Source organism: Pan troglodytes, chromosome 9 (genome assembly GCF_028858775.2).
Source record: "Pan troglodytes isolate AG18354 chromosome 9, NHGRI_mPanTro3-v2.0_pri, whole genome shotgun sequence".
Lineage (NCBI taxonomy): Eukaryota > Metazoa > Chordata > Mammalia > Primates > Hominidae > Pan > Pan troglodytes.
Window position 1 is genome coordinate 22,894,274 of NC_072407.2, and position 25,109 is coordinate 22,919,382.

General features: G+C 39.4%; 2 pseudogenes; both read right to left on the reverse strand.

Moving 5' to 3' along the window:
* Positions 1 to 4,309: 4,309 nt before the first annotated feature.
* Positions 4,310 to 5,295, reverse strand: LOC107967274 (mas-related G-protein coupled receptor member X3-like; annotated as a pseudogene).
* A 6,451-nt stretch (positions 5,296 to 11,746) lies between these two features.
* Positions 11,747 to 14,307, reverse strand: LOC100609113 (monofunctional C1-tetrahydrofolate synthase, mitochondrial-like; annotated as a pseudogene).
* Positions 14,308 to 25,109: the final 10,802 nt, after the last annotated feature.

Consider the following 25,109-nt stretch of genomic DNA (forward strand, 5'->3'; position numbering starts at 1 on the left):
ATGCAGAGGAATGAAACTGGATCCTTACCTGTTACCACATACAGAAATTAACTCAAGATGGATTAATAAGGAATTTAAGCAATTCAACAAGCAAAAACCAAATAGCTGTGTGAAAAAATGGGCAAAAGACATGAGTAGACACTTCTCATAAGAAGACGTACAAGCAGCCAACAAAAGTATAAAACAATGCTCCACATCACTAATCATCAGAATTATAAATCAAACCCACAAGGAGATACCATCTCACACCAGTCAGAATGGCTGTTATTAAAAAGTCAAAAAACTGGCAGGGTGCGGTAGCTCACGCCTGTAATCCCAACAATTTGGGAGGTCGAGGTGGGTGGATTATGAGATCAGGAGTTCAAGACCAGCCTGGCCAAGATGATGAAACCCCGTCTCTACTAAAAATACAAAAATTAGCCGGGCATGGTGGTGGGTGCCTGTAATCCTAGCTACTCAGGAAGCTGAGGTAGAGAATCGCTTAAACCTGGGAGGCGGAGGTTGCAGTGAGCCGAGATCATGCTGCTGCACTCCAGCAAAAAACAACAGATGCTGGTGAGGCTGCAGAGAAAAGAGAATGCTTATATGTTGTTGGAGGATATGTAAATTAGTTCAGCCACTGTGGAAAGCAGTTTGGAGATTTCCCAAATAACTTAGAACTACTATTTGATTCAGTAATCTCACTACTGGGTATATATCCAAAAGAAAATAAATCGTTCTACTAAAAGGACACCTGCACTTGTATGTTCATTGCAATTCTATTCACAATAGCAAAGACATGAAATCAATGTGTCTATCCATAGTTAATTGGATAAAGAAAATGTGGCACACATACAGCACAGTAGTAACCCTCCAGGAGTTTCAGCAGCAGGGATAGGGCCCAGAGAAGAGCACACATGATCATTGACAGGGATCCTGCATGGCTGCAGTAATACCAGATGGTGGGCCACAGGATGGACAGGCAGCACTTGGTGCTAATGGCACTGGGCATATTGGCCTGTGATGCAGGCAAAGATCCTTACAGTGAAAATGAAAATGGAATTGGAATGGAAGGAGATGAAGAATTTTACCAGGGAACCTGTAATATGACAGCACAGCAAAATAGAGGAGGAAGAGGATGAGGGTGAGAACTGAGTGCCACTGAAAACAGGTATTTGAATTGTGGGAGAATCTATGAAGGACTACTAAGTGATGTGCTGTGGTGTGTATAATATAAACCTACTCCATTCCTTCTCCTAGGAGATCTTGAGCAGAGTTTGCTGATGAAAGCTTTTCTGTGAGAGGAGTCTATAAGGGGAAGTTGAAAAAGTGCAGGGCTTGGAATGTAGAGAGAGGTACTCCTACAGCTTTCCACTAGAGAGAGCATATAACTCCCATCCGGGTGAATAACAGCAGCAGATTGAGATTCTACTGGGTACTGTCTTTTAATCCTTTCAGAGGCCTGTGAGGTAAGAATCAGTGTTCTCATTTTGGAGAGAATGGAATTGGAGTACAAAACAGATGAGTTATTTGTTCCTAGTCTTACATAGTATGGATTTGAACCCAGCAAGACTGCCTCACGGTCCATGTTTTTGACCAGCACTTTGGACCCAGCACCACTGTGTATCACTTACACATGAATTGGAGTGGGTAGCAAAGTAATTCCCAGTTAAATCCAAGACGACAGTCAAAATTGTGCATGAAAAAAAAGCATGAGCAAATTCCAGGAACAGAGAAAAGAAGCCAATTAAATAAGGAACAAGACAGAACAGGGTCAAAGCCAATTAAGAACAGATAGCAGAATCTAAGAGCCCTTTTCTGCCTGAAAGGCAGCCATTGCTCTGGAATCCAGAGAACTCACAGGTGCAGGAGGCCTCCAAGTGTACAGAGGACCCTTCCTTCTGTGGAGGTGGAGAGGGGGATCAAAATGTTATAGAATTATACGCAAAGGTGTATCTCACCCCTAAAAAAATGAGTGCATGTAAATACTGGTGAAATCTGATAAGATTTGTATTGTAGATAACTGTATTGTACTGATATTAATTTCATTGTTTTGATAATACATTTATGTAACATGTCATTATTGCTATAGGTTGGTTGATGGGTATACAGGAACTCTCCATTTTTTTGTAACTTCTTATTAGTCTACAATTCATTGAGAATGAAAAGTTAAAAAACAACTGAAAGGTCAGTTCATTGTATGGACTACCTCCATGGATACGGAAGTCACCAAGAATGAGAACATGGGGTATGCCTGAAAGAAGTTTGTAAACTTGGCATATAGGTTAGAAGATAATATGATATCTTATATGAGCTTAAAGTATTCTTACAGTGAAAAGAAAAAGGAATATTACTGAAATCAAAATAACCAGTTGCCCAGAGAGAGCTTGGTTCAATTTTCAGGTGAAATTTCTCTCCAGTGCTCCTCATTATGGACAAAATTGTTAGCTGAAGCTGTGCAATTGATGATACCACAAACTCTCAGGGTGGACTCTCCTAGTAACCCCCATTCTGAACTGATGACATCACATCTAAACCCCATGCCTGGAGCATTGGCTGCAAGCACTGTCTTCCTGCTTCCTCTGACCTGCAAGAACCCTCACATACAGCCAAGTCCTACTATGGTGTTTATAAATCAAGCGTGCACATATAGGATACAGAATCAGCAAAGAGCTGGGCCTGGAAGAGCAATCAATCTGGATTCAGAAGGCCTGAGTTCTATATGCTGAACAGTGTTATAAGAGCCATCGATGCATTTTATTTTTTGGAAAAATGGAAAACAATAGATTTCTTTACCACTTTCATAGCTACTTTATACTGTCTCCTGAGTACTCAAATTGCATTTGTCAGCTCCCTTCTGTGAGGGTCAATCTGAGGGGCATCCTCACTGCCTGTGAGCAGCACAGAGCCCACTGTGATGTCCCATCTTCTCTTGGTGGTCTCTTCTGTCTGCTTGAGTTACCTGTGGAAAGAATAACTAATGGCAGAGAAGAGTCCTGAGTTTGTACTGATCCTAAGTTTTCATAATGAAATGGTTTTAATTATGGTAAAATTTATGTAACATACGTTTTACTACGTTAACGATTTTTTAGTGTATAACTCAGTAGCATGAAGTACATTGCCAATGAGATGTAACTGTTAGCAAACAAAAATTTTTGTGCTCATTAAATAATGATTTCATATTCTCCCCATCCCTCACCATCAGGTTCCTCCTAATCTATTTTTTGTGTTCATCAATTTTCCTAGATTAGATACCAGAAAAATTTGAACTTACAATATTGTTCTTTTGTGTCTGGCACAATGTTCTCAAGGTTCATCTGTATTGCAGCATGTATCAGAATTATGTTGCAATGCTAAGCTATTATCTAGATACTGTAATTGACATTATCATGGAAAGGTCAAATACCTTCAATCTTGCTTCTGATAGTGACTGGCCATGAAACTAACTGAAAGTTACAGCCAGAACAACTTGTACAAAAATGGGAAGTATCCAGAATTCCTGTACAATTGAAGGAATCTGTCAGCAAATAATAAATGGTTTTAAGATAATTTCTACATTGAAACCAATACTGAGGTTGCAAATGGCCAAATTAGAACTCATGGGGCATATTTGTAGACTCTACACTCGTCCCTTTGTCCAGGAAAGCTAAATAAGCACTTACTAGTTCTCAAGGGGAAGGAGCTGTGGTTATCTTAACTTGAAACCAAGGCCAACATGTCACCGTGCCATGGACAAATGACAGCACAGGACTTTCCATAAAACCAATTTCCTAGACTGTTTTTATGAATACAGAGAATCTGTCTCTAAGGACATTATTTTCCCCTGTATCTGAGAATTCAATGAAATTCAGAGGCAGCCGAACTCACTTATCCAGAATGAGCTTCCTCCCTGCAGCAATACCCCTAATCATAGAAGGGAACATGGTTTTTAGGTGAACATAGTCCGAGAGAAAGATAAGGAATTTTCCCTTCAATACTGTCCAGTAGGAAATAGTTATAAAAAAAAAGGTTTTCCAGTTCTAGACAGGAATTCTTTCCATTCCCATAAAAGTTGAACGTGAAAGTTTTCAGTAAGAAAAATTTAATGGAAGATAACAGGGGAAATTTGTTGGTAATATGAAGAAGGATCTAAACAGTGTACTTTCAAATTAATGATTTCTCTGAGTAAAACTAGAAATGTGAGATTAAAAATAAAACTATTTGAAGATATTGAGGGAATCACTGAGGCATTTCTGAGGCACAAAGATGAGAAAAACACATATAATTGTCAAGGTGGCAGGGCAGTGTTGCTCTCAAAGTGCCGTCTGACTGACAGGGCAGAGGCTCTTCCTCATGGCCCCAATCTGCTTCATGACAGCTCCAGGGTTTCCTCAGGAAGCCGCCATCTGCCTTCTTCCACCTCAGGTGTGTCCTGCAGAGCCCTCTGGAGAACCAGCTAGAGAGTCTTCCTGTTTTGAAGCTGCCTAAAGGAGCCCATGAAGAAGTAATTGACGGGGTTGGCACTGCTGTTAAGAGTGGACAGGAAAATGGAAACTAGACGAACGTGACAAATCCACGTGGATCCAGAAAAATAGGAATCACTGAATGCCAAAGGGCAGGCCGCAGAGGAGGAAGACCAGCACTCTGAGCAGGATGGTCATGTACAGCCTGGTCAAGGGCATCTTCCGGGATCCACAAAGGATCCTGACCAGCAGGACCGGGCTGGACCGGCAGAGAACCACACATAAAAAAAATCAGCCACGTGACTGTGATGAAATCTGATGTTTCACACCAAACAGAATCAGCACCACTAAACAGGAAGCCACAGAACATCCACTCCAGGATGCTCTGCAGCAGGGACAGGGCCCATTGCAGGACACACACGACCGCTGACAGGTGTGTGGGGTGGCGGCAGCGGTACTAGATGGGCCACAGGATGGACAGGCTGTGCTTGGTGCTGATGGAGCCCAGCATGCTCAGGCCTGTAAAGTAGAGAAAGGTCATCACAGGGGTGAAATAGGTGGAGATGGAAAGGAAAAAGTCACAGTAGAAATTCACAATTTCTAAAACCTGGGAGCAGAGGAAGAAGTCGGCCCCGGCCAGGTTGAGGGTGTAGAGGGAGAAGGTGTTCCTGTGCATGCGGAATCCCAGGAGCCAGAGGAAATGACTGCATTTCCTGCCAGCTGGACCAGGTCAACGATGAAGAGCAGCAACATGAGGATCATGATCTCCATGCCACAATGTTGAAGATGGGTCTCCTCAGTCCTATTGATTGATGTCAGTTCTGTACCCAAGGCTGGGATGGTTGGATCCATGCACAGAAACCCTAGTCTGGTGCCCCTGGGAACACAAAAAAGATGTGATCAGCAGTTGTGTGATCTCTGATTTCACATACATTCTATTATATGAGAATTATTGTCCCCATTTTACAGAGGAGAGAAACAGGCTTGCAGAGAATAAGCCACCTGTCAAAAGGTGAGGAGTGCTGAACTCCAGTTTCAAATCCAGTTCTTGGTGACTCTAAAGCCTGGGCTCTCTCTATTGCAACACAATTTCTCTACTGACATGGGAATAACATTATGATGAAAACATCCCCACTCAACTGGCCAGGGCTGTGGATCCAAGCATTACTCGGTCCTGGTCAGAAATTTTCTCTCGAGTGTAGGAGTTTGGATAAAGAAGTGGACACCTTCATGATAAAAGTGGTCATCATGGATGAAAATGAAGGTTAGGCATTATTTACATGAGGAAAATGTGACGTCTTGCTAGGACAAGTGTGATGATGACTGGGCCTGGTGAGCTAGGAATGGCTCAGTGTGTGTCTGTCATTACGGAGAGGAGCACTTTTATATCCCCAGTGCCTAGCTCCATGTGAAGCACACTGTGTTTTGTGTAAATATTCATTCAGTGAATAAATGCATGAATGAAGAGCCTAATGGTAGTGATAGCTTTGGATTAAAAGGAAAATAAAAATAAAAACACAATTAAAGGCATTGGAACACACACATATAATGAGATGTAAAAATTTCATTCATCAGAATTTTATTTGTTCTGTCTGTGTTAAAAGGCATTACTGATATGTGCCCAAATACCTGAAGTTGACTACTGATGTGCCTTTGAAATGAGGACTCAGTGTGGCTTTGCTGAGCCCCTAGAATCTCTTTTGTACACAGTGTTGGGGTAGGGTGTGGTCTGAGCTGAACTGCTCAGCAATATAGAAGAGGAAAGAGTAAGCGTGGGTGAGGTCTGAGTGCCGCTGAAAGAGGTAATTGAAATGTAGCAATATCTTTGGAGGACTCCTAAGTGTTCCGCTGGGTGTACACAGTGCAAAACAACTTGATTCTGTCTCATAGGAGATCTTTGGTAGACTTTCTCTGTTGATGCAAACATTTGTGTGAGAGGAGTCCATGAGAGGAAATAGGAGTTCAGCGCTTGGAATGAAAAAAGAGATGTTCATGTAGATTTCAACTGGTGAAACAGGACTAGCTCATATCTGGCTGAAAAACAGCAGCTGATTGAGAGTTTATTAGGGATTGTCTTAATGCTCTCAAGAGCCTAGGAGGTAAGAGTTAGTATTATTCCTATATGGCAGAGAATGCAATTAGAGCACAAAAAGAGTGAGTTATTTGTCCCTGGCCTTACAAAGTGCAGATTTGGACCCAGCAGAGCTGCCTCAAGGTCTACCCTTTTCACCAGCCCTTTGGACCCAGCACCACTGTATGTCTATTATACATGATAGAGGGGGAAGGCAGAGGAATGACTCTCAAATTTAACCCAAGTTGGCAGTCAAAAGTTTGGATTGAAAAAAAAAAAGCTAACCTAAACAAACTCCAGATAGAGAATGAGAAGCAAATCAAATAGGGAACCAAATAGAGTTGAGTGAAAACCAATTAGGAACAAATTGAGGAGCTCCTTTCTGCATCACAAAGGCTGCCTTTGCTCTGGAATGCCAAGGATGCACAGGGGCTGGAGGCCTCCAGGTGGAAAGAAGACACACCCTCCTCTGGGAGTACAAAGGAGCATCAGGAGTGGATGCATCCATCCTGAGCTCTCTTAGAGATACAAGCTGCCACAGCCTTTGTTGTACTGAAAAGGAAATTAACAGAAAACCAGAACCTCTGTTAACCACATTGAGGACACTTAAGATTAAGAGTTTGTCCGCTTATTTTTAGGATATGATATATTTGTCTTCCTCACAAAACCTGAAGCTCCATAAAAACTAAGCTATGCCTGTTCGGGTTCACTGTAGTATTGCCAGCATTTATCATGTGTTCCTCAAAGACCATCTATTGTAATATCCTCCTATGACACAAGAAGCTGCTGAGGCTTAAAGAATCAAAGGATCTTCCTGAGATCACACTGTGAAGAGCAGATCCAGTATAAGCTCCTGGTCCATGGAGCCCTGCATGAGACTTCTCTACTGTTTTCTGCTTCATTAATCATTATTTTTGAGGACCTCCTGAAAAATCTTGATGTGAGCATAGAATCTGAGATAATCAGGAGCTTTAGAGCCTACTCCATTGCCCCATATCCATTTTCCTTTTCAGTCAAACAACAATTCTGAGCATTTAAAAGCAGCACAAGGACACACATTCCAGTTTTCCTGGATGCTGGATGACATTGTATCACCAGGTTCTGGTCAATGGGAAGTAAGAAGATGTGATGTAAGCAAGTTCTGGCTCATGGGATCAATAGAAGGAGCACAGCCTTCCCTTCCCCTCTTCCTTCTCCATCAGGCTGGAATGCTGAGGTGGTTGGCAGGCAGTAGGACCACAAGAATGAGGGCAACTCTCTAGACATTAGGGAGCAGCAATTTTTGGAGTCCTAATGTCTGATGCCTTGGAGCCTCCAGCTCAGGTCTTAAATACAGTCACTCCTGGGTATCCACAGGGGATTAGTTCTAGAACCCCTGCACACACCAAAATCTGCCCATGCTCAATTTCCTTATAGAAAATGATGTAGTATTTGAATATAACCTATGAACTTTCTCCTTTATACTTTAAATTATTTCTAGATCACTTATAATACCTATTAAAATGTAAGTGCTATGTAAATAATTGTTATATGGTATTGTTTAGGAAATAATGACAAGAAAGAAAAGTCTGTACCTGTTCAGTACCTATACAGCTACTCCTGTCCTCCTTTTTTTGGAATATATTCTACCTGTGGTTTGTTGAATCTAGGGATTCAGAACCAACTGACATGGAGGGACAACTGTACTTTCTTGTTTAAGATATTCCTACTTCGTGTTTCTTTTAGAGCAGCCAAACTTACATTCTAACAAAAAGGAATATGTTTTCTCTTTTTAAAATTACATTTCATTTCCTAGGCATTTTTGATAAATGCAGGTATTTCTCCATAAAATCGACAATAGAGAAAGAATTTCCAAACATAAAAAAATAACTCTGATAGAGATTAAATGAGACATGATTCAATGAGATTTAGAGAGAGAAAACCCCAGGAGGTAGGAGGAAGATATAAAAAGGTGAGAGGGATAGTTTCATTTGCCATGAGGATTTGCTTCCCAATCTTCTCTACCCTGTTTGACATCCCAAGAGGGTGGCTTCTCTGTACCTCATCAGTGATATTCTTTTCCTTTTGGTTTCTGGTTGAACTGAGACACTGAGAGACACTGGTAGGAGACTGGAAGGCAGGAGGGGAGTGATTTGGAATTTTCACCTCCTGGGCCTCTGCCTTTGTGGCTGTGTGTTGGTGATGCAGGGCTTCTCCACCTGCCTGCTCATCCTCTCCCAACCCTACAGCTACAGCTATGGCTATGGCTGTGCTCTCAATGGTAACTGCTCCTTCCCTGTCCCTTTAAGCTTAGGGGAGGAAGTAGTGCTACACCATTGCCATTTAGGGTGCTTCCCTAGGCATTGTCTTTTCCCCTTAACCCTGTCCATCTTTGTACATAGTCCCCTCATGAAACACTCCTCATTTATTTCATTTTGGACCATCTGTTTCTTCCTTAGACCTTTCCAGATAGGCAAAGAAGAATAACTTTGAAAAGTAAGTAAAATAATAAGACCCCTTAACCACAGCTCAGCTGTAGGAAGGAATGCCTGCATATCCCCTTGCTCCTTAAATGAATTTAAAAAGCATCATTATCTCCATGAAAGCAGATTGAATAGTTGGAATAAAGGGGGTGATATGGAGAGATGGATCAGAGGGAGAAAGCTCTGCTGACCCCATTTGAAACTCCCGCAGTCTGGGCTGCCAGCACTCAGTTTCTAGAAGGAAGCTTCATGTCTCCTGCCTTTTCTTGAAGGAAACTTATGAACTTCTGTATGCAGAACCCCAAGGTGGAAACACAGGTTTGTGAACTTATAGCAGAAACAATAACTTGCTGTGGAAAGAAGAGAGTTCTTGGTACATACCCTTACCTTTCCTCCTTCTTCTGTCCAAAGATAAAGAGCTGCCCCTTGCTAAAGGGGTAGAGCCTTTCTGGGATTCCGTGACTTCAGAGCACTATTCTGTGTTGTGTCATTTAGGAGATGCCTACAAGGGCTGGAATGAGAACTGGCAACCAACCCAGGTTTATGAAGATGCAGACAGCGTGTGATTTCCTGTATGAGGATTGCAGGCAAACCAGAAGCCAGAGCTGTTTGAGCCACGATCCCTAACTGAGATGTTTCTTGGCCTCTGTCCCATTATTAATACATATCTGCCTCTCTCATCATATCCCATCTCATTCAACTTCCTGTAAGTAATTGCTGTTTTGAACTTTTACAATTTATTATGGGCCTAGGTATCAATATCAAGCAACGTGAGCTTGTTTTGTGAGGCTTTATAACTAAAAACTAAAGTAGATCATAGGGTCTTTCAGGGCTTGCAATGGCTTGATCCCACTCTGTGTGTGGGTTTGGTTTTCTAAGTCCATGATTATTTTCTGTTCAAAGACAAAGTAGAAAACTCAAGAGTTTAAAGTTCATGTGGAACCAAAAAAGAGCCTGCATTGCCAAGTCAATCCTAAGCCAAAAGAACAAAGCTGGAGGCATCACGCTACCTGACTTTAAAGTATACTACAAGGCTACAGTAACCAAAACAGCATGGTACTACTACCAAAACAGAGATATAGACCAATGGAACAGAGCAGAGCCCTCAGAAATAATGCCGCATATCTACAACTGTCTGATCTTTGACAAACATGACAAAAACAAGAAATGGGGAAACGATTCCCTTTTAAATAAATGGTGCTGGGAAAACTGGCTAGCCATATGTAGAAAGCTGAAACTGGATCCCTTCCTTACACCTTACACAAAAATTAATTCAAGATGGATTAAAGACTTAAATGTTAGACCTAAAACCATAAAAACCCTAGAAGAAAACCTAGGCAATACCATTCAGGACATAGGCATGGGCAAGGACTTCATGTCTAAAACACCAAAAGCAATGGCAACAAAAGCCAAAATTGACAAATGGGTTCTAATTAAACTAAAGAGCTTCTGCACAGCAAAAGAGACTACCATCAGAGTGAACAGGCAACCTACAGAATGGGAGAAAATTTTTGCAATCTACTCATCTGACAAAGGGCTAATATCCAGAATCTACAATGAACTCCAACAAATTTACAAGAAAAAAACAACCCCGTCAAAAAGGGGGTGAAGGATATGAACAGACACTTCTCAAAAGAAGACATTTATGCAGCCAAAAGACACATGAAAAAATGCTCATCATCACTGGCCATCAGAGAAATGCAAATCAAAACCACAATGAGATACCATCTCACACCAGTTAGAATGGCAATCATTAAAAAGTCAGGAAACAACAGGTGCTGGAGAGGATGTGGAGAAATAGGAACACTTTTACACTGTTGGTGGGACTATAAACTAGTTCAACCACTGTGGAAGTCAGTGTGGCGATTCCTCAGCGATCTAGAACTAGAAATACCATTTGACCCAGCCATCCCATTACTGGGTATATACCCAAAGGATTATAAATCATGCTGCTATAAAGACACATGCATACGTACGTTTATTGTAGCACTATTCACAATAGCAAAGACTTGGAACCAACCCAAATGTCCAACAATAATAGAATGGATTAAGAAAATGTGGCACATGTACACCATGGAATACTATGCAGCCATAAAAAATGATGAGTTCATGTCCTTTGTAGGGACATGGATGAAGCTGGAAACCATCATTCTCAGCAAACTATTGCAAGGACCAAAAACCAAACACTGCATGTTCTCACTCACAGGTGGGAATTGAACAATGAGAACACATGGGCACAGGAAGGGTAACATCACACTCTGGGGACTGTTGTGGGGTGGGGGAAGTGGGGAGGGATAGCGTTTGGAGATATACCTACTGTTAAATGGTGAGTTACTGGGTGCAGCACACCAACGTGGCGCATGTATACATATGTAACTAACCTGCACATTGTGCACATGTACCCTAAAACTTAAAGTATAATTTAAAAAAAAGGAAAAAGAAAGAAAACTCAAGAGTGGAAAATGTTACCTTGTAGTTCACACTCTTTTAATCCCTTAGTCCCATAAAATTAACATTCTAAAGTGTAAGCAGTAGAAATAATGTAAACTCTATTGAAACTTAAGTAAATTAGTTTTTTTCAGACTTGGTGGAGGTCCTTTTGCTGAACACTATACTCTGTTGTGAATAGGATACACCTTCAATGAGGAAGAAATCCTTGACCTATTTCACCATTTCTCCAACATTGCATAAAGGACATTTTTAAAATTCAGTTTCTTCTCTAACTGCAGCAAAAAGGCAAGGAGTAGTCTGTTTCAGGAACCTGAATCAATTCCTATGAAAGCCTTGTTCACTTAGAACAAGCGTTTAATTTGTTCTGTTTCCATATCAAGGTCTATGTCATGAAAGCAGGGCCAAGTGGCAGTCCTGGCACGATGCTCATCATTCTAACCAAAGGGCCAATGAACCCAGCACCTATGCTGGCCTTGACATCACTGAGAGGTACAATGAAGTCCCTTGGCACACTTTTTTGTGTCAGGTTGGTGAGACAGAGAAAGGTGGGTCCTTGCCATGCAGATGGGCAAATTTCTGAAACCCTGTTGAGTGTTAACAATCTATTTTGGTTTGTGCCTCAGGAGAGAGTTGGATATCTTTGGCTCCATAGACAGCCAGGGCCATGGTTCTTATCTTTTCCACAATTGGAAGCTGAACATCATACGGGAAATGGAATCAACTTCTTTTACTTGCAGCTTCTCTCAAAGCCCAAGCCAAGTCCGCAACCGTTTTCTACCAACTGACCAGTGATAGCAAGGGACTGCATCAAAGGCACCAGCCCGTTTTGTGAGCTCACACACGAAGTCAATCTCAGCACCGGTGTGGATCTTGAAGACCTTCAGAGTCACCATAATGGGAACCCCAAAGAGCTGAGCAATCTGAATTTGCTGCTAGAGGTTACGGCAGCCATCTGCCACCAACTGGATGTTCTTTTCTTTATGTTCTTTCTTAAGAGGAACACCAGCAGTTACACTTGGCCCGCCACTGTGCATCTTCAGAGCTTGCACCGTTGCCACCAACACAACCACACTGGGCACCAAGCTGGAAGCTTGACACTTGTTGAAAAATTTCTCCATTTCAATGTCAGCACCAAAGCCAGCTTCAGTCACTACAAATCCTTCTTCAACAACCAGTTTCAGGGCAATTTTGTCAGCCAACACTGAAGAATTGCCATGGGTGATGTTAGCAAAAGGGCCCACGTGCATGAATACAGGTGTCCGTTCCAGGGTCTGCATCAGATGGCCACCACCATCCTTCCCAGCCATGTCTTCATGTCTGAGAGGCTGTTCATAAGGGCCAGCACCACCATGATCTCGCTGGCCACCACGATGTCAAACAGCATTTCCAAGAGGAGCCTTTCTCTGTGTTTGCCTGCCTGATGGTTATTTTTTGTAGAAATCAGTTGTTTGTATTTTTTTAATTAAATTTTTTTATTTCCATAGGTTATTGGGGAACAAGTGGTGTTTGGTTACATGAGTAAGTTCTTTAGTGGTGATCTGTGACAAAACTGGGCAGCCTGTGACACTGATGATTTGGGGGTGACCAGTGCTTTGACAGTTTTGATGAAAGATGCAATGAAACCACATCTGTGAGATTTTGGTGCACCCATCACCCGAGCAGTATACTCTGCACCCAATTTGTAGTCTTTTATCCCTCATCCCCTTCCCACTCTTTCTCCCTGAGTCCCCAAAGTCCATTGTGTCATTCTTATGCCTTTGCATCCTCATAGCTTAGTTTCCACATATCAGTGAGAACATATGATGTTTGGTTTTCCATTCCTGAGTTACTTCACTTTGAATAATAGTCTCCAATCTCATCCAGGTTGCTGAGAATGCCATTAATTCATTCCTTTTTATGGCTGAGTAGTATTCCATCATATATATATTAGTTTCTTTACCCACTTGTTGATTGATGGGCATTTTGGTTGGTTCCACATTTTTGCAATTGTGAATTGTGCTGCTATAAACATGTGTGTGCAAGTATCTTTTTTGTGAAATGACTTCTTTTCCTCTGGGTAGATACCCAGTAGTGGGATTGCCAGATCAAATGGTAGTTGTACTTTTAGTTCTTTAAGGAATCTCCACAGTGTTTTCCATAGTAGTTGTACTTGTTTACATTCCCACCGGCAGTGTAGATCACTGTATCCATGCCAACATCTATTTTTTTGTAGAAATCGGTCATTTTTATTCAATACTGTCTGCCATGCGATGGTGGAAGGGTCGGTGTCGAGGCAGGCAAATTTACTCACTTCCTCTTCTGTCAGTGTGCTTGGATCTGTCTTATTTATTCCCAGTTTTTTTTTAGTCAAGTAATCAGAGAATTTCTGAAAATTCTGTGACACCATTCATTAAATCAATCAGCCGATTTTACAGAGCCTTGTCTGTGCATTTTCATGCAGAATCTTTGGGTCGATGACAGCAGCTGGTAAATTATTGGCAACTGTGATGGCATGGATATCTCCAGTCTAGTGAAGGTTGAACTCTTCCATGGGATGACCAGGGCATATCCACTACCCATGACTCCTTCTTTCCACTCCAAAAGTTGGTCCTTGGGAAGGCTGCCTCATACAGGCAAAAGAGGTGAAGTGCAGGTGCATGGTCAGAGCCTGCACAGCCCAGTCATAACTGTGCTCTTCCCTTCTCCTAGAGAGGTGGGCGTGATCCCAGTGACTAAGATGTATTTTCCATCTGCTTGATCCTTTAACCTTTGTAGCACAGACAAAAACTTTGTCTTTACTTTTGCCATTGATTTTAGTTTCATCTGCAAGCTATCCCAACTCATTATGGGTAAATGGATCAGTAGAAAGGTCTGCTTGACTCCATTTGGAACTCCTGCAGTCTGGACTGCCAGCCTCTCCCATCCCATCCCATGTGGCCCACCTCCCTGTAATCAATTGTTGTTGTGGGCCTTTAAATGTCCACCGTGAGCCTAGGTTCAATGTCAAGCAATGTGAGAGTGTAATGTGGGGCTTTATAAATGAAGAAAAAGGTATATCAGAATGTCATCCAAGGCTCACCATGGCCTGACCACAATTGACTTTTTTCTTTCATATATTTTTAAATCACAGTGGTTATTGCATTCATATGTATACTTTCATTCCAACAACAGAGAAGTGCATAAAAAGTGAAAGTCTCCTGAGTCTCTTTCTCGAAAAGCCACTACTTGCTACACTTTCCATTCTTATTTGATGATGATTATTAGCTGTGAATAGTAAGCTTATATTTGTGTTTTGCATTTATTAGTATTATCAAGTGGATCAACTTACTTTTCTTATAAAATGTAAGTAACACACATAGAATATCTTTCTCTACTTCATGATATTTGTTGTTTATTTTTATTTAGTATAAATATTAAAATTTTCTAGTCTTATTTCGTATGACTTCCCTTCATTTATTTTAATTAGAAACTATTTCAAATATCCAGAAAACTTCTTCAATATATTTGTCTTTGAGGAGAGTGCATGGAATTTTGAGGATCTGGAATAGGAGGTCAACTTTCAATATATGCAGGAAAAGAATTTGTTTGATATGTGTGAGTGTATTATTTTCAAAATAAATTTTCAAACACAAAAAATAAATTTAATGATGTAACTAAAAGAAAGGTAAAAATTTGAAAAGATATGACAGAAAGAGAAAGTTAATTGGTGGTGAGAAACTTAAGAAAATGAGTATAGAAAACTCTTCTGAAGAGATTTTCTGTAAAGGAAATAAGAGAAACCAGGTCATGGATGCATGGATGGAGGAGAATGTGGACTAGGGTGGTGATTTAAGCCAGGAGATGGGATAGCCTGTTTGTGCTGCACTGGAATGATCCAATAGAAAGAAGCAAAGGGAGACGTGGTCATTATGCACAGTGTTTCAGTGCAGAGAGGGGTGTTTTCTTTATCAAAGTGGTGATATTTTAGCAGCTGGTGTTTTCTTTATCAAGGTAATAATGCATTCAGGTGTATATTTTCTTTACAAATGGCAGAGAAGTGAATTCAAGGTCAAAGTGTCCTTGAATCCTATTCTCCAGAGGCCACCACTTGCCATAGTTCACACTTTTTAAAATTATTATCAGCTCTGAATAATACACTTATATTTCATTTTAATTTGTCAGTATGAACAAGTGGACCAATTAATTTCTTTTACACAATGTAAAGAGTTCAGCACTCTTATTTTCTTTCTCTATTTAATGTCATTTGTTCTTTATATTTGTTAGTTGTGAATTTTCATAATTTTATGTCTTTCCTCTTATGCTTCCATTCTTCTGCCTCATGCTACAGCCAAATCAAGCCACTTTCATTTTAAATAATATAATTTGAATTAGATTCCATTTCAAAAACTGAGAAAAGTTCCTTAATGGATTATTTCAGCAAATATGTAATAAGGACCTTGTTACAGGCAGTATTTTGTCTCTACAATGTTCATATGCTAATGTTCTAACACCTAAGTCAGAATGCTGCTGTATAATATTTGAAAACAGGCACTTCAAGGATGTAAGTAAGTTAAAAAGAGGCTGTTAGCTTGGGCCTTAATTCAACAGAACTGGTGGTCCTATAATAGGAGATTAGGACACAGACACACAGAGGTAAGACCATGTGAAGAGACAGGGAAGAGAAGATGCCATCCAACCCTGCCCACACCTTAATCTCAGACTTCTAGCCTCCAAAGTTGTGAGAAAATGAAGTTGTGTGGTTTAAGCCACCCAGTTTGTGGTACCTTGTTGTGGCAGTCATAGAAAACTAATAGAGATGTACCATGTCTTAGGATTTTTTTCAGGCACTTGAGTTGCAGTTGTGAATAAAACTATACCATGGGCTTCTGGAGTTTATTTCCAAAGGGCTGAATTAATGCCCTCAGAAAGTAAATACAGACTGAAAAGAGAAGAGGTCTGAAGTGTCTTCATCCATGAAACATCTGGAGAAGCTGGATCCAGCAAACCATCCATAGAGAAACTTACCAATGGAGAAAAAGTCTTAGAATTAGACAGAAATACATATGAGAATGTGGTATATGATAAAGGTTGCATGTCAAAATTTTGAGGAAAACATGTAAAGAAGCAATTGTGGGGGAGGGAAGAAAGCTAGGAAGTACAGTGTTTGATAATTTTAAGCCATGGAGTTATTGGTTGGTAATAGTGTCAGTAGCGGCTGAGCAGTTATAAAATTGACCCTTGGTGAGAAGCATGGGAGTCATTGCTGATGTCAATGTGGTTGCAGAGGAAGAATGGCCCAAACACTAACTGGAGAAGGTGTACAAGAGAATGGCAGGTGGTGTGATGGGACTCCTGGACACCACAGACACCAGCTGAAACACTGGAGAAGGAGACAGTGAAGGCAGGTAGCTGCATGCCATGTTACTGTATAAACAACCAGCAGCGTTTCTATATACAAAACAGGCAGTAGGAAGAAATAAAAGAAAATGAACCTCAATTACATCTTCTGAAAAAGAAGGGTAATGAGAATGCTTAAAATCTAGTGTAAGTTTTGAATAAGAACAACATTCCAATATTGATTCATATATGGAAAAGTAGATTAATAGAAACATCACAAGATTAGACATGAATACGCATTGAAATTTAGTATAATAAAGGCGATATACTGAATAACTGTGTAAAACATGGACTATTCAATGAATGGGACTGGGATACTGAGTGGTCATCTAAAATAAGATTACATTGAAAATATACTTTATGTATGATTTTGGGATAAATACAGATACATGAAATTCTTTTAAATTTATAATGAAAATATAAGAACCTAAAGAAACATAGGAAGATGTTTTTTTTAAGCTCCCAGTAGGGAATAACTTTCAAATTACAGGACAAACTTTAGAAGACATTAAAGAAAATATTAATAAAGACAAAAACAAAGACTTCATTGGCATGGCATGAACCATCATAATGAAAATTAAATGAGCTGGGAAAATATTGATAATGTATATCATAGCTTAACTGCTAAATTTCCCGATTTATAAAATGTTTCTGTAAAATGTCAATTCAATATCCAAAAAGCTAATAAGAAAACGACTATAGGTCATGATTTACAATTTCTAGAAAGTAAAAAGGGGTCTTAAAGACATGGAAAGATGAGAATACCAACTCTTAATAAAAGATATGCAAACTGAATTGATACAGAGTTTTATTTTACTTACCAAAATGTAAAAAGCCAAATGTTTGGATAGTGTATAGCATGTGGATGTTATGAGACCAGGCACTCTCCCTCATTTCTGCCGGGGGTGCAAATGGATAAAATAACCTCCAGGGAAGATGATTTTCAACATATAGAACTATATATAAAGTATCATATTTTTCTCCCTATAATTCTTCATCTAGGAATTTATCCTAGAGATATACTTGTGCATGTTGAAGATATATATATATATATATTTATATATATATATATTTACACACACAAAGTTAATAAATGCAGCATTTTTGCAATAAAAAATGGTAACAGCCAAAATGGCCATCAATACTGTATAAATCATGGTCTATTCATATAGTAGAATACTCTGTGACAGTATCAAAAGAACAACAGGCTGGGCATGTTGTTTCACACCTGTAATTCCAGCACTTTGGGAGGCCGAGGTGGGAGGATCATTTGCACCCAGGAGTTCGAGACTAGCCTGGGCATCGTAGAGAGAACCTTTCTCTACAAAAATGAAAATATTAGCTGGGCATGGTGGCTTGCACCTGTAGTTTCAGCTACTTGATAGGCTGACGCGGGAGGATTGCTTAAGCCCAGGAGTTTGAGGCTGCAGTGAGCTGTTATTGGGCTACTGCACTCTAGCTAGGGTGACAGACTGAGATGCTGTCTGAGTAAATGAAATAAAATAAAAAAACAAGAAACCTGATATGAAAGGGGCTTCATGATACATCAAATAAAGAAAAAAGAATGCAGGCCAATGTGTATTTTGTATGAGACAGACTATATATATATATATATATATATATATATAATACATATAAATATATAAACAAGTATATAGTTGTTTTAGCATTAAGTGTCTTTAGATAGATTAAAAATTAAAAACTATAAAAATGTATATGTCTTTGATAATACGGTAAAGAAGCCCGAGTACTTGGAATGAGAATTACCATTTTCAACGTATGCGTGAAAAAATTTTTTGAAACCTGTGACTATATTACTATTTTAAAAAGAAATTTTTAAAAAAATATTTCAAATTTTATTTTAAAAATAAATTTTAAAATAAAGGAAATAAATGTACAGTGATAAATGCAATGATTTAGCTAAGAAAGTGAAATAGGAATATGAGAAGAACACACATAAAGAGATAATGAAAAGGTTAATTAGGTGGGAAAGGGAGGGGGCGAGAGAGAGTTAATTGGAGGTGAGAAAATGAAGATAATGAGTGTAGAAAACTCTTCTGAAGTGATTTTCTCTAAAGGAAAAAAGAGAAATCAGATTGTGGATGGAGGGAAATGTTGACTTGAGTGGTGTTTTAAGGAGATAGGATAACTTATTTATACTGTGCTGAATGACCCAATAGAAGAGGAAGCATTGAAGAAGCAGGAGGGAGAGGTGGTCATTATACACAGTGTTTCAGGGCAGGGAGGGGAACCAGCACACAATGGGAAAGGACGGTTAAGGACAGGAGCGTGCAGAGCCCATTCCCTGACTTGGGAGGAAAGACAGAGAAATGAGCTCAGAGAAATGAGCTCAGAGGCGAACTGACAGGTAGGTTTGGTGTGGGGGAGATGGGGTAATTCTCGGCAGAGCATCACAAGAGAGCGATAAAAGAGTGAGGAGGTGGTTTCAGGAGAGAGGAGGTGGTGTGAAGAGTTTCCTTGGAGAGTGGGAAGCAATTATGGAAATGTTACATGATTGTTCAGGAGATACAAGTGAATATTTGAGGCTCAAGGTCATAAATGTGAAGTGAAACCATTAGGCATGGTAGTGTGTTGTTCTCCAGCCACACTCAGATCTGTGAGAAGAGATATGGAGTTAATAGGAGAGCTGGATTCAACCAAGGCAAAAGACAGATGCTTCACCAAGGAGATATATGCATGGCAAATAAAGGCATAAAATGATGTTCAACATCAGTAACCTTTAGGAAAATACAAATTAATAACACAAAGAGATACTACTACACACCTTTTAATATGGCTAAAATACAAAATATTGATAGTTACAAATATTGGTCACGATTTGGAGAAATTGGATGTTTTATACCCTGCCAGTGAGAGAGTAAAATGGTAGAGCTACTCTGAAAAACTCTTGCATTAAACAAAATTAAACATAGAATATTTGACATACAACTCAGCAATCCAATTATGAAATTTATCCGAGAGACTAGAAAACTATATTCATTAAAAAAAATCTATACACATATGTTTATAGCAGCTTTATATATACAAGACATATGAGACAAAAATGCAATGGCCTTCCACTTATGAATAGGGAAACAAAGCATCAGAACAAAGAAATACTACTCAGTCATGAAAAAAAATCAACAACAAATTACTAATAACTGCACCAACTTGGGTCGGTTGAGGACATTATGCTGAGTGAAAAAGCCACACTCAAAAGATTAATTGTTGTATGATTTCATGTTTGTAACGGTTTTGAAATGACAAAATTATAGAGGTGAAGAATAGATTAGTGGTTAGAAGGGTTTGGGAAGAGACATGGGGTGGGTGTGACAATATGGGTCACCCAAGGGAGTTCTTTTGTGGTGAAGAAACACTCCCATATCTTCAATGTGGTGGTGGTTAAATGAATCTATATGTGTGACAAAAAGTTATAGAATTACTTGCAAAGACATATCCCACTCGTAAAAAAATGAGTGCATGCAATCACTGGTGAAATCCCATAAGATGTATATTATAGATAATTGTTTTGTACCAACATCAATTTCCTGGTTTTGATAATAAACTCTATCTATGTAGCACATCACCATGGGTATATATTAGGTGATGGGTACACAGGAACTCTCAGTACTATTTTTGTAACTTTTTGTTAGATTACAAATAATTCAGAATGAGAAGATAAAGAACTAAAAGTTCAGTTAGTTGGGTTGACTACGTGGATATTGAAGTCATCAAGAATGAGGACCAGAGTTATGCTTGACAGAAACTTGTAAACTAGACACACAAGCCATAAGATAATATAATAAACATTCACACACCCACCGCTAAAATGATGTATATATCAACATTTTGTCATATTTGCTTCCAATCTCTCCTAAAAATGAATAAATAAAAATGTACTGATACAACTAAAGGCTCAAACCTGCGTCTCTCCCTGATCTTTTTGAAACTTCTGAAGCTAATATGCATTATTCTGTCACGTGTAATAACATGTTAAAACAGGAATTTTAATTGAAATATCAAGATACAATAAATATGTATTATAATGGAGGTACAATGTGACATGTTGAATTTCGGTACAAATTTTCTGATAATAGGTTACCAACTTGTAAGCAATCATCCATATCAAGGCTATGAAAAAGTTTAGAGTTGAATTTTTATGTGACAAATAAAATGTTGAACTTAATTTAAAGATGACCTATCTTCCCCACTGTCAATTTGGACCTTTTGCAGGCAAAAATATTATATAAGAGGAGTGTGTAGATTTCAGTGTTTCTCACTCCTACCCTAACTTCCACACTTGTAGTTTTTTATCATTGCCTTCTGACCCTTAAGTGTTGGCTGTATCCCTGTGAGGAGGGTCAGGAGAGCAGGACATTGCCTTTTTGGCTTGTCTTGCTGGGCTGACCTGGCTGGCCCTCTCTGGAATTTACAACATTGTAGAGTTCTCTCAAGGTAATATAGTAAAACTAATTCCACGCCCTATCACATGAAGTCCACAACAGACATTACTCAATGTTCAGAGTACTCTGCCTTATGATCCTTCTTACACGGGATCTTGTAAGCACGACCAAACACCTGGGGTGGCGCAAAGAATAAAACGCATGACATACTAATCACCATTCCTTAAAAAACTCCATGCTTTTATTAACAGTGCCATCATAAATGACCTCTTCTTTCATCTCCATCTGACCAAATCTTACTCACGTCTCCTTGACCAACAGAAAAATTTATGTGACTGGCCGAAGTGACAGAGGATACATACTGGGTAAATTGTAGAGTCATCAGTTCAAATTCTAAATATTTCAAGAAGCCTTCCCTGATCGCACACACACTTACTAATGATATCTTCTCCATCTCTTCTCTCCCTGCTTTGTGTTTGCATCCTGCAAGGATTCAGGATAGTTTTACCAATATGTTGGGCATGAGTATGGGGCTCTCTTCTATACTCTATGTCACTGCTAGATAACAAGCAAATCCCATCTGTATCTATGGCCAGCATTGGTGCATTGGCAATATCCCTGCCCAGTCCATTCCACACAATCATAAAGAAGGAGCATCCCAGCAATCTCTTCGAATTCTGGGTAACTGCCGTGTAGGTGAGAAGAACATGTGCTTATTATGATTACAGTCACTATATAGAGACATGAACTGTTCAGGATGCCTGGATCACAAGAGTAGTTATTTTTAGTTCACAGATCTGATAATGTCAAACCTTACCACTGTATTTTTAAAGCAGAGACTTGAGCACAAATGGCATAATGTCAGTCTGGGGCAATCTCATAACCTCACTATCTGCTTGGATTGCCTGGAATGAGCACGTGCCCCATGCTGATCATGCAGTCGGCTTGAGAATCCCAGTTCCACGAATTCAGGTTCACAGTGTTCTTTTCATTCTAGCACTTGCAGATTCTGCATCCCTTCAAATGCTAGGATTTCTTGATGCTGAGCTGGGCTTGGCTGTAGGCAAGGGCTTTCTATGCTGGACACGTGGTAGTGGGAATAGTTAGTCCTGCAACACCCATCCATGCCCTAAGCACCTGCAGGGACTCTTCTGCTCTCTTCTGTCCGTCCCTGTGTTTGCATCCTGCAAGGATTCAGGACAATTGTACCAATATTATGGGCATGAGTATGGAGATCTCTTCTTCTGTACTCTGTTGTTACTGCTAGATAACAACAAGCAAATCCCTTCTGCATCTATAGCCAGCATTTGTGCATTGACAATATTTCTGTCCAGTCCATTCCACACAATCATAAGGAAGGAGCATCACAGCAATCTCTTTGAATTCCAGGTTCCACAAATACATGCTCAGTATGTTTTTATACAGTGAACAGAGAATGAGTGAGTGAGTGAGTGACTGATATTGCTATAAAAAGTTTACTTAATGATACATTGAGGACTGTAAGGTGGATAGGTTAATTAAAAATATCTGTTAACCAGCAATTATAAAAAGATTACATTTGTAAGAAAAAAATTTCATTTTTACCTAGAATTAATTCACTAGAAAAGGACTAGACTGAAGGGCTTTCCATTCTGTAGGTTTCAGCAAATAGAATTCCACTCTGTCTGTCTTACAGAAGGCATAGCTATCAATCACTTTTTAGGATTTCCAGTTTAAATTTGTTTAAGTGTAGATTTTTTATCTTTGAAATTTCTATTTATGTATTTTTCTTTATTCTAGAAAAAGGGGGATAATGTGTAGAATGTGCAGGTTTGTTACATAGGTACACGGGTGCCATGGTGGTTTGCTGCACCTATTTACCCATTCTCTAAGTTCCCTCTCCTCACCCACATCCCCCAACAGGACCTGGTAATGTGTTTTTCCCCTGCCTGTGTCCATGCATTCTCATTGTTCAGTTCCCACTTACGAGTGAGAACATGCGGTGTTTGCGTTTCTGTTCCTGTGTTAGTTTTCTGAGGATGATGCCTTCCAGCTTCACGTCATGCAAAGGACATGATCTCATTCCTTTTTATGGCCGCATAGTATTCCATGGTGTATATGTACCACATTTTCTTTATCCAAGCTATCATTGATGGGCATTTGGGTTGGTTCTGTGTCTTTGCTATTGTGAATAGCGCTGCAATAAATATACATGTACATGTGTCTTTATAGTAGAATGATTTATATTCCTTTAGGTATATGCCCAGTAATGGGATTGCTGGGTCAAATGGTATTTCTGGTTCTGGATTCTTGAGGAATCACCACACTGTCTTCCACAATGGTCAAACTAATTTACATTTCCAACAACAGTGTAGAAGTGTTCCTATTTCTCCACAGGCTTACCAGCATCTATTGTTTCCTGACTTTTTAATAATCACCATTCTGACTGGCATGAGATAATATCTCATGAAAATGGCCAGGCTGTCCAAAGTAACTTATATATTCAATGCTATTCCCATCAAACTACCATTCACATTCTTCACAGAATTAGAAAAAACTATTTTAAATTTCATATGAAATCGAAGAAGACCCTGTATAGCCAAGACAATCCTAAGCAAAAAGAACAAAGCTGGAGGCATCACGCTATCTGACTTCAATACTACAAGGCTATAGTAACCAAAACAGCATGGTACTGGTACCAAAACAGACATATAGACCAATGGAGCAGAACAGAGACCTCAGAAATAATACCACACATCCACAACCATCTGATCTTCTACAAACCTGACAAAAACAAGCAATGGGGAAATGTTCTCCTATTCAGTAAGTGGTGCTGGGAAAACTGGCTAGTCTTATGCAGAAAACTGAAACTGGACTCCTTCCTTACACCTTACACAAAAAATTAACTCAAGATGGATTAAGACTTAAATGTAAAATCCAAAACCATAAAAACTCTAGAAGAAAACCTAGGCAATACCATTCAGGACATAGGCACAGGCAAAGACTTCATGACTAAAACACAAAAAGCAATAGCAGCAAAAGCCAAAATTGACAAATGGGATCTAATTAAACTAAAGAGCTTCTGCACAGCAAAAGAAACTATCATCAGAGTGAACAGTCAGCCTACAGAATGGGAGAACATTTTTGCAATCTATCCATCTGACAAAGGGCTAATATCCAGAATTTACAAGGAACTTGAACATATTTACAGGAGAAAAACAACCCCATCAAAAAGTGGGCGAAGGATATGAACAGACACTTCTCAAAAGAAGACATTTACATGGCCAATAAACATAAGAAAAAAAGCTCAGCATCACTGATCATCAGAGAAACGCAAATTAAGTGTAGATCTTAATATCAGATATATTGTATTCTGTCTGAGAATATGTTTCAATTGTGTTCATCTATGTTCAGTCTTGTTTAGTAGGGAGGCTTACAACTAATGCACTAACAGTAATTTTGGGACTTGCTTTTCTCTTCCTTTAAGCATTCACATTACTTTTTATTGAAACCACAATTGTTCTTTAATACTCATATTTCATTGATATGTTGTGTTTAGATAAATTAGGTAAGTACATTGGCAAGTCTAATTGGCATAAGCAGGACAGGAAACAGATCCAATTGGTTCTTGTGAAGCTGATGTCTCAGTGCTCTTGAGCCCAGGTGTACAGGAGCATCAGTGAATGACCATGAGGGCTCAGTACTTACTCCGCATCAACCAATACATTTTCTAGATGGAATGGATAGGATTGGTTATACAGATAGAGTCTGTTAGCCAGAGATGTATTGGAAAGGTTTTTACATGTATGTAGAATTAACACAGTGACTGATGAATTAGGTTTAAATGTTTGTTGAATGCATACATAAAAAATAGTTATGAATGGCAGCTCCCAAAATGTGACATGAGGGACTTTCATATCATTTCTCTCTTCTTGGAGGAAACTCTTGGATGTCCTGCATGCTCTTC